The sequence below is a fragment of the Myotis nattereri genome (assembly GCF_964212035.1).
Source record: "Myotis nattereri genome assembly, chromosome: X".
NCBI classification, from domain to species: Eukaryota; Metazoa; Chordata; class Mammalia; order Chiroptera; family Vespertilionidae; genus Myotis; species Myotis nattereri.
Window position 1 is genome coordinate 109401595 of NC_138078.1, and position 10636 is coordinate 109412230.

Below are 10636 nucleotides of genomic sequence, written 5' to 3' on the forward strand. Positions count from 1 at the left end.
ACAAAAGTAAACAAAATGGATCGCCAGGCAATCTGGAGGGGCCGAGAGTTAGAAAAGAGGATAAGAACAGGCAGGAGGGGGCTGTGAACATTAGGAAGAAGATGGAGGGAAGATAACAAGCAGGACAATTTGGTTTCCTTGTAAAAAAAAAAACAAAAACCCTCCTACCGTCCATGTCCATTTACACTTGAGCAGCCCCCAAGGGGGTGAAGTTAGGGAAACAGGGAGCAGCTTGCTTAGTTAAGATGTATCCATGGAAAATCCCCAGAGTGAATGAGTAACCCCATGCCCTACTCCCTGTACCTTACCCTACTCCCCAAAGCAGGTCCCTCTTAATCAATTAGTTGTGGGATTCTCCCCGCTTCTACAGGATATCTTTTTTTAAATATATTTTTTCCCATCAAGGTCATCTTCTGTTTTTCTTTTCTTTTCTTTTTTTTTTTTATTGCTTAAAGTATTACAAAGGGTATTACATATATTTCCTTTTTTCCCCGCCCTTGACAATCCCCTGGCCTCCCCTACCCCCAGTGTCTTATGTCCATTGGTTATGCTTATATGCATGCATACAAGTCCTTCCGCCGATCTCTTATCCCCCTCCCTCCTGCCCCCCCCAATGCTCCCTGGCCTTCCCGCTGCAGTTTGACAATCAGTTTGAGGCATCTCTGCCTCTGTATCTATTATTGTTCATAAGTTTCTAATGGTCTTTATTATCCATGAATGAGATTTTGCCAGTCTGCCGGCTACTTGGTGCCAGGGGCCAGAGCGCGCGCAGAGACTCCATGCAGATCTTTTCTTTTTTTAAGTTTCCCCTTCTTTTCTCTTTTTTTCCCCTCTCGTCTCTTACATACACTTTTATTTTTAGTAAGGGGAATACCATGAAGTCGCTCTAAGCCAGCTTCTGTAGTTCTGACCCCAGGGTCTGCTCTTAAAACCAATGTAGTCTCTAGAGCTGGAACTGTTGTACCTGGTGGTCCAGGCATGGTATGGAGCTCCTGAGAAACACTGGTCTCTTGCTTCATTTTGGGATCACCTTGATGTGTCTTCCTCTAAATAGGGACTCATCTAAGGTCAGGGAAACCCTCACTGACTTTTTGTTTGAGAGGTCTATATATGCAAACCCTTTCGGATAGCCGGTAAATTTGTCACAGGGTATGGTACCATGGTGACTGAACCACAGGCATGAAAGTGTGCTTCTAGCTCTTCTGCTGTTGCAGTAGAGTCCACATTGCCAACATAGATGGAACAGCATCAGCCTCCATCTTCCCCTCAATAGACATGATCACTGGGCCAGCATTGCCTGGAGGTGGACTCATATTCATCTGCTTCTCCACCTTGTTCTGTAGTTCCTTTAACTGGTCACCTGCTTCCTCCATCTCCCTGACTGAAGCTTTCAGCTTCCGGTCCTCAGGTTCACAACGGCGCCACCCCCAGGTCACCCTCAACCAGTCCCAGCTCCTCCTTCTCCTCCTGGCTTCCAGGGGCTCTTGAGTCATGTCGAGGGCCCAGATCTGGGGTTGGGGATCAGGGCTCGGGCTGCTCCTCTTTTGTCTCTGTCCCTGGCTGGGGCTCCAGCAGCAGCTCCTTGGTTTTAGTTCCTCAGACTCCAGGCTGTTCCATAATCCCCTGTGACCCCCTGGACCTCCTCCCAGGCCTTCCCACCAGCCTGAGAAACAGATGGAAATAACTACTTGTAGACCAGAGCCACAGCTACCAGCTTCCCTTATATTAATGAGCAAGCCCACTAGTGTAGATTTAGGTAAATTGGGCAAAGCTTTCCAGTATCTGCCTCTAGAGTGTTATGGAGTGTGTATTTATAATTATAGTCTTTAATATGCACATTAAGCACAGTTGGAGTGTATTTCTCATTGGGAGACTTCATATATGAACTGTCCCTAGGGAATGTGTGTGTGTGTGTGTGTGTGTGTGTGTGTGTGTGTGTATCTCACACTGTCCATGCTGAGTATTTTTAAATATATTTTTATTGATTTCATAGACGAAGGGAGAGGGAGAGAGAGATAGAAACATCAATGATGAGAGAGAATCATTGATCGGCTGCCTCCTGCACACCCTCCACTGGGGACTGAGCCCTCAACCCAGGCATGTGCCCTTGACTGGAATTGAAACTGGGACCTCCAGTCCGCAGGCCAACGCTCTATCCACTGAGCCAAACCAGCTAGGGCCGTGTTGAGTTATTTTAAAGTAAATTTCAGACCATATAACAAATCTACTCTCCCATGAACATCTGCACATATTATTTCCATGCACAAAAGCCTTCTCTCCTATAGTTTCTTGTTCCACATAAGATAAAGTCCAGACATTTTCAAGTGATATATTAGGCCTTTCCAGACATGCCCCCATCTCTTTCTTTTTTGTACCGTACACTCTATTCTAGAATTAAATTGCTTATAGTAAGTCCCCACCAATGATGCTGGTTTGGAGTCAAGCACTCTGTTCTGTCTGGCCCACCTTTCCCACTTTTCTTCACCTGGCTAACTTGTACTCATCCTCTATGATAGCTCAGGCATCAGCCCTTTCAAGAATCCTTTCCTATAACCTCATTCAGTGTTAAGCTTACTTATTTTCTTTACCATGTGTATGGTGCTAATTATGTGCCAGGAACCATTATAAGCACTTTCTTTTTTAAAGTATATTTTATTGATTTTTTTTACAGAGAGGAAGGGAGAGGGATAGAGAGTTAGAAACATTGATGAGAGAGAAACATTGATCAGCTGCCTCCTGCACTCCCCCTACTGGAGATGTGCCCACAACCAAGGTACATGCCCTTGACCGGAATCGAACCTGGGACCCTTCAGTCCGCAGGCTGACGCTCTATCCACTGAGCCAAACCAGCCAGGGCCATTATAAGCACTTTCAATCCTCACAACAACTCTATGAATTAGGTTCTATTATTATCTCCTTTTTCAGGTGAAGAAACTGAGGCAATAGAGGTTTAATTTTTCCAAGTTCACATAATTGGTAAGTAGCAAAGCCAGACTTCAAGCCCAGGCTGCCTGGCTCCAGGCTGTGCTCTTAGAAATCCATATGCTGTGCTGCTTTTCTCAAAGACTCTTTCTCTATATTCCCACAGCACCCTAGGCATACCTCTATCTTAGCATTCAGCATGATAGTTTGAAACTATCTCTGTGTGTGTCTGCCACTTCACCATGAGAGTCTTAAAGCTTAATAGTCTCTGAGATATACCTGTTAAATCATAAAGTTTGGAATGAGGCATACCTGGGGTTAAGTCCTGCCTCTGCTCTGTACTAGCTGTGTAACCTTAGGCAAATTATATAACCCTTTTATCCCTCCTTTTCCTCATTTTACAGTGGGGCTAAGACTACCTCAGGGTAATAGAAAGAATGAAATGAGATGGTATATCTAAAACACCTAGCACAGTCCTGACCGGTTTGGCTCAGTGGATAGAGCGTCAGCCTGCGGACTGAAGGGTCCTAGATTCGATTCCGGTCAAGGGCATGTACCTTGGTTGTGGGCACATCCCCAGTAGGGGGTGTGCAGTAGGCAGCTGATCGATGTTTCTGTCTCATGGATGTTTCTAACTCTCTATCCCTCTCCCTTCTTCTCTGTAAAAAAGTAAATTAAAAAATATATATAAAACACCTAGCACAGAGTTTCACATGGTAAAAAATAAACAACAACAATAACAACAAAACCACCTCTTGGTAATGCTTGACTATTACTAGTAGTTATTATTATTTTTGCATCTCTAGAAACTAGCATAGTGCCAGGAAAATAGACATTTGAGAACCATTTGTTGAACTTAACTATTATGGAAATCTTTAGACTGACATAGATATCTAAAGTATATCTCAAGATATATGACTTCAGAAATGCTCCCCTGTAGCTAAGCAGGATATGCTACCTCGTTTTGCTGGGGGATCCATAAGAGTTTTACCTCCAAAGGGTAAATAGCCCTGTAGACCTCCATATAATTAATATGCATATTATTCTGGTCCTTGCAACCATCCGTTTTAAACTCAAATGGGATAGCTCATCACTTCAAAGTGAGTCTTTTTATCCCTAAGTCACCTCAGCATCTTTCAAAATGACAGAGAACCCCATTTTGTTTTCTTTTCCTAGAACAAGGGCTTCAAAACTCCTCAGAACTACCCATTCTTCTGGGATCACTAACCTTTTAGTTCTGAAATTCCTATGCAAATTTATTCCACAGCATCCTGTAGGGAGCAACTCTAGAGTTAAGCCTCAGATTGACCTGTGGCAGAGCCACAAACAAGTCCCAGCTTAGAGGGCAGAGCCCTCTTAGCATAATTAAGCTTGACCTTATGGCCAACCCCTAGATCCTTCCTAGGTACCTAATGGGCTGTGGGAGGTGCAGCAAGTGTTGCCAAAACAAGTGAAACTCACAAGAACATTGTAACTATGGTGACCACTACCTTGTTTTTCTCTGACTTTAAAAACAAAGGCTCAGCTTGCTGGCTGGATCCTTCTCTGTGGCCTCATCCAGGCACAGAAGATTCACTGAGCCCCAGCTATATTCTCTTTGTTTGTCTTTTCTTTAGTCCTTCACTGCCCCTCCTCAGGCTCACTGAACCCTTGGCTGTGCTGGCACGGCACAGCATCCCAGGACTTTGACCCCCTCTGCTATAAATTTTCCTAGTCAAATGGATGAACTAATACAGTTGTCAGATATGCCCAGGTCACTTTTGGATAGTATTGTTGTGATAGTTTAATTTTTCCAAGTTCACATAATTGGTAAGTAGCAATATTGATTTTTTTACAGAGAGGAAGGGAGAGGGATAGAGAGTTAGAAACATTGAAGCAATTAATACTTGGTATCAATTAAGTGCCCATCTTCTTGTACAAGAGCAGCAGAAGGTGCTACTTGAAAAGTGGAAGTAGACATATATATCACACCCAGGGAATAATACAACCCCCTCGCATACTAGGGGACTGGAAGCTCCTAGAGCAGAATTTTTTGGTTAACTTGGGATTAAGGAGAAAAATCTGTTTGGTTCAGCTGGCCAATCTTTAATATCTGAACCCACTTTACTTCATAAGAGCACAGTCTAGTGACCACTAATTCTTTTTTCATGAGAATCCTGCAGAGGCCCTAGGCCAACCTCATTACTATCAGTGAGCACTTTTCAGAATTTTAGTAAGTGGAAGAAATTGCAATGAAATTGAATGGGCCCTGGCCACAGACTAAAATCTGTGTATGATTAAACCTCTGATAGTTCTTTATATTGTCATTTTTCTCTTTTCCCCTAAAATCTGGTGGATAGAATTCCACCACCACTACATACACAAAAAAGTCCAGTTACTTAAAGGTTCTGGATTCTCAGGTGCTAAGGGAATTTAATGTAAGGGAGTAATGACTGTAGTGTGGTTTTGGTTAGGAAAGGCTGCCTGGAAAAGGTCCCTGCCAGTCCATGAAGGATCGGTAGACTTTAGGATGGTAAGGGCTCTCAGAGTTGAGGAAGAAGGGTTGTACATGAACCAAAGCACACAGTGAACATAATAAACTAAAAGTAAGCCTCGTGTTTTATGCTCAGGACAAAACCCTGCCCCTGCCCCCCTTTTTTTCTGTACAGATAGATGGTCAGAAACAAACCATGGAGGGTCCAGAAAGGGAGGTTGGAAAAGTTTACCTCTAGGGAAGTATACTGGGCCAGAAGTGAGGAGATATGATTTCGGTTTTTTTAAATGAAAGTAATGCTATAGCTCTGCTGGTGATATATATATATATATATCTTGTATTGTGTCAGGAGTTTTATTTATATTCTATTTTTTTAATTTTGTTTTACTGCTTCAAGTATTACAAAGAGTATTACATATATCTCCTTTTTTTTCCTCCCCTTGACCATCCCCTGGCCTCATCTACCCCCCAGTGTCTTGTGTCCATTGGTTATGCTTATATGCATGCATACAAGTCCTTCAGTTGATCTCTTACCCACCCCTCAACCCTCCCCGGCCTTCCCGCTGTAGTTTGACAGTCTGCTGGATGTTGCTCTGCCTCTGTATCTATTTTTGTTCATCAGTTTATAATGGTCTTAATTATCCATAAATGAGTGAGATCATGTGTTACTTTTCCTTCATTGACTGGCTTATTTCACTTAGCATAATGCTCTCCAGTTCCATCCATGACGTTGCAAATGGTAAGAGTTCCTTCTTTTTTATCGCAGCATAGTATTCCATCGTGTAGATGTACCACAGTTTTCTAATCCATTCATCTGCTGATGGGCACTTAGGCTGTTTCCAGATCTTAGCTATGGTAAATTGTGCTGCTATGAACATATGGGTGCATATATCCTTTCTGATTGGTGTTTCTGTTTTCTTGGGATATATTCCTAGAAGTGGGATCACTGGGTCAAATGGGAGTTCCATTTTTAACTTTTTGAGGAAACTCCATACTGTCTTCCATAGTGGCTGCACCAGTCTGCATTCCCACCAGCATTGCACGAGTGTTCCCCTTTTCTCCGCATCCTCTCCAGCACTTGTCGTTTGTTGATTTGTTGATGATAGCCATTATGACAGGTGTGAGGTGGTACCTCATTGTTGTTTTGATTTGCATCTCTCAGATGATTAGTGGCTTGGAGCATGTTTTCATATGTCTCTTGGCTTTCTGAATGTCCTCTTTTTAAAAGTGTCTATTTAGGTCCTTTGCCCATTTTTTGATTGGATTGTTTATCTTCCTTTTGCTAAGTTATATGAGTTCCCTATAAATGTTGGAGATTAAACCCTTACCGGTGATAACATTGGCAAATATGTTCTCCCATGCAGTGGGCTTTCTCATTGTTTTGTTGGTTTCTTTTGCTGTGCAGAAGCTTTTTATTTTGATGTAGTCCCATTTGTTTATTTTCTCTTTAGTTTCCAATGCCCTATCAGTGAAGAAATTGTTTCGGCATATGTCTGAGATTTTGTTGCCTTTGGATTCCTCTAGTATTTTTATGGTTTCCCATCTTACATTTAAGTCCTTTATCCATTTTGAGTTTATTTTTGTGTATGGTGTAAGTTGGTGGCCTAGTTTCATTTTTTTTGCATGTATCTGTCCAACTTTCCCAACACCATTTACTGAAGAGACTGTCTTGACTCCATTGTATGTTCTTGCCTCATTTGTCAAATATTAATTGAGCATATTGGTTCAGGTCGATTTCTGGTTTTTCTATCCCCTAATATTTTTTTTTTATTGATTTCAGAGTGAAAAGGAGAGGGAGAGGGAGATAGAAACATCAATGATGAGACAGAATCATTGATTGGCTGCCTCTTGCACGTCCCTTACTAGGGATTGAGCCTTAAACCCTGGCATGTGCCCTTGACCGGAATCAAACCCAGGACCCTTCAGTCCGCAGGCTGAAGCTGTATCCACTGAGCCAAGCCAGCTAGGGTGAGGATGTATGATTTCTGATCCTGGTTCTACCACTGATTTGGCCCATAATGGTGGGTAGGTCATGTAAACCTCTCTCAGATTATTTTTCTTGTCAAATAAAATAGATACTACCACATAGAACTAGTGGGAAGATAAGAGAGAGTTTATAAATATCCATCAGATATAAGTTGCTGAGATACTATTAATAAAATGTAGATTCTACTGGAAGAGAGACCATTGCCAGTTTGCATCTTATTGGACAATACATACCAGCTGTTCAGGGACTCCAAGAAATGGGTGTTGGGTACACAGAAGAGAAAGGATTTTTTTTTTAACAAGTGAAGAAGTCAAAGCTCAAACAGCCAAAGCCAAATGTGAACTACTTCACTGCTTTGCTCCAAGAACCTGAAAAACTATTTGTACCTCTTTGGAAGGTTTTTTAAGAGTGACTGTATTATTGGTGAGAATTTCAGGGACAGTGGAAAGTTACTGAGGGCAATATTTTGGAGGTTGGCAGCTGATCTCAGATATTAGTTTAATCTCTGTATGTCTTAATCCATACTGATCTCTGAGTGACTTGATAGCCCCTTAAACTACCAGTAGGTACTACCTGTAATCCTTTTTACTTCTAATGATACAAAATTGTAATAAAAATAAATTTATTTTATGTATTTTTATACATTTTGATTCTAGTATATGTGAACTATATGTCATTCCTTTTGAGCCTAACTTGGAAGAGGGAACTGGGAGTTGATAACACTGAAAAGGGAGGTAAAATACCTTTAAAGTAGTAAATATTCCTGTAGTAAAGTCTCAGGAGAAAGTAAAGGAGTGAAAAGAAAGTGACCATGGCAAAGATTTGCACTCTGGTGGAATCAGTGAGGATCAGTGAGAGGAGGGAATTCATGTTTGTATAAGAGGGCATGTCATTGGGTACAGGGAGAGAGGGGAAAGGGGAGTATCCATTTTTTTCTCAGCCAAATAATCTGTAAGTTCAAAAGGTAACAGAAACATTTCTTCTTATACAAATTGTGGCATATAGCCCAACCGGGTGTGGCTCAGCGGGTGAGTGTTGACCCAGGAACCAAGAGGTCACTGGTTTGATTCCCAGTCAGGGTGTATGCCTGGGTTGTGGACTTGATCCCAGTTGGGGGTGTACAGGAGGTAGCCAATCGATGATTCTCATCATTGATGTTTCTATCTCTCTCTCCTTTCCTCTCTGAAGTCAATAAAAATATATTAAAAAAATAAAAATAAAATGTGGCATATATATGGGAGTAGAGTTTTGATAAGCATTTATGAGTTCCCTGCTGGTGGATTCAACAGCCTCCTTGGTGATCTTATGGGCACTGTGTATATATTATGCCCCCTTCCACCTAGGGGCCAGGACATAGTGTCTGCAGGATTATGTATTCATTAAAGTAACACTAGTTCTGTCATTTTAAACATATGGCACCCAAGGTCATCCTGAGTGCTGAAAAACAGCCAACAGATGGGAAAAGAGAAAGATTGGAGATTACCTGAATGACACACCCCTTCCATCAACATTCCATTGGTGAGGACTTATCATAAGGCCCCACCTATATGCAAAGGGAACTGGGAAATGGTAGTTCCTGTCTGCAGAGCCATTTCCCAAACATAACTTAGCATGATGAAAGGACAGTACAGATGTTTGGAGGCTAACTAAGCATCTTTACCATAGTTGTATTGTGCCAGTTATTAAGATCTTGTCTCTGTTCCAATCTCACCGTGCCTGCTCCCTTTCTTTGTGAGGCTGGCATTAGGACACTACAGGCCACTTTTTCAGGTTTGTTGATTGGCTCTATGTTAGATTCTGCCAATAAGGGGCAGTAGAGGGAGATTGCAAAGCTGGAGGAGGAAGAAACTTGCTACTACCTGCTTGCTTACTGTAGGTTTCCTGTATGCTTGCAGTTCCTGAATCACCCCAGCCTTGCTTCTTAAATTTTTTTGTTAATCCTCACCTGAGAATATTTTTTCTATTGATTTTTAGACACAGTGGATCGAGCCTGCAACCAAGGTACCTACAATTGACCAGAATCAAACCTAGGACCCTTCAGTCCAGAGGCTGATGCTCTATCCACTAAGCCAAACCAGCTAGGGCCAGATCTTCATTTCTAATACCCTGTTTGGGGCGTGTGCAGGAGGCAACCAATCAATGTGTCTCTCTAACATGGATGTTTCTCTCTCTCTGAGAGATCTCTCCCCCTCCCTTCAACTCTCTAAAAAACAATGGGAAATTATCCTCTGGTGAGAATTAACCAAAAAATTAATTAAATAAATAAATAATTTTTTAAAAAGTTACTATTTTTCCAATGAATTGCCTTTGTACCTTTGTAAGAAAATAGTTCTCTATGTTTGTGTGGTTATATTTCTGGATTCTCTATTTTGTTCCATTAATATATAGTAGAGGCCTGATGCATGAAATTCATGCACTCAGAGGGGTCCCTCAGCCCAGCCTGTGCCCTCTCACAGTCCGGGAGCCCTTGGGGGATATCTGACTGATGGCTTAGGCCTGCTCCCCATGGGAAGCGGGCTTAAGCCGGCAGTCAGATATCCTTAGCGCTCCCACCACCACCGCTGTGCTCGCCAGCCAAAAGCCCAGCTTCTAGCTGAGTGGTGCTTCCCCTGTGGGAGCACACTGACCACCAGGGGGCAGCTTCTGTGTTGAGCGTCTGTCCCCTGGTGGTCACTGCACATCATAGCAACTGGTGGTTCTGTCATTGGGCCGAAACCAGCTCTCTAACATCCCCCAAGGTGTCCCAGATTGTGAGAGGGTGGAGGCCAAGCTGAGGGACCCCACCAGTGCACAATCAGGTCCAGGGAAGGATGTGAGAGGTTGGCCAGTTGGGGAGAGACTGCAGGAGGAGTCCAGGGCATGTCTAGCCCATCTCACTCAGTCCTGATTGGCCAGACCCCAGCAGCAAGCTAACCTACCAATCAGAGCATCTGCCCCCTGGTGGTCAGTGCACGTCATAGCAACTGGTTGAGAGGCCTTAGCATATCATTAGCATATTACGCTTTGATTGGTTGAGTGGATGCCCAGAACTTAGCATATTAGGCTTTTATTATATAGGATGTTTTGTATCATTACCACACTGTCTTAATTATACTGTAGTTTTATAATACATCTTAAGATCAGGTTATGTTAGCCTTCCAAATGTGTGTTTTTTTCAAAGTTGCTTTGCAATTCTAGGTCATTTCCATATGAATTTCAGAATCAGCTTGTCAATTTCTACAATTATCATGCTGGAAATTTGAAAAGGATTGTAT

General features: G+C 42.4%; 1 pseudogene across 1 annotated transcript; it reads right to left on the minus strand.

Moving 5' to 3' along the window:
• Positions 1–858: 858 nt before the first annotated feature.
• Positions 859–1955, minus strand: LOC308510980 (polyadenylate-binding protein 2-like; annotated as a pseudogene). Its single transcript has 2 exons — positions 1947–1955; positions 859–1663 (listed from the first exon to the last, which is right to left on the minus strand). The product of its transcript is annotated as a polyadenylate-binding protein 2-like (transcript).
• Positions 1956–10636: the final 8681 nt, after the last annotated feature.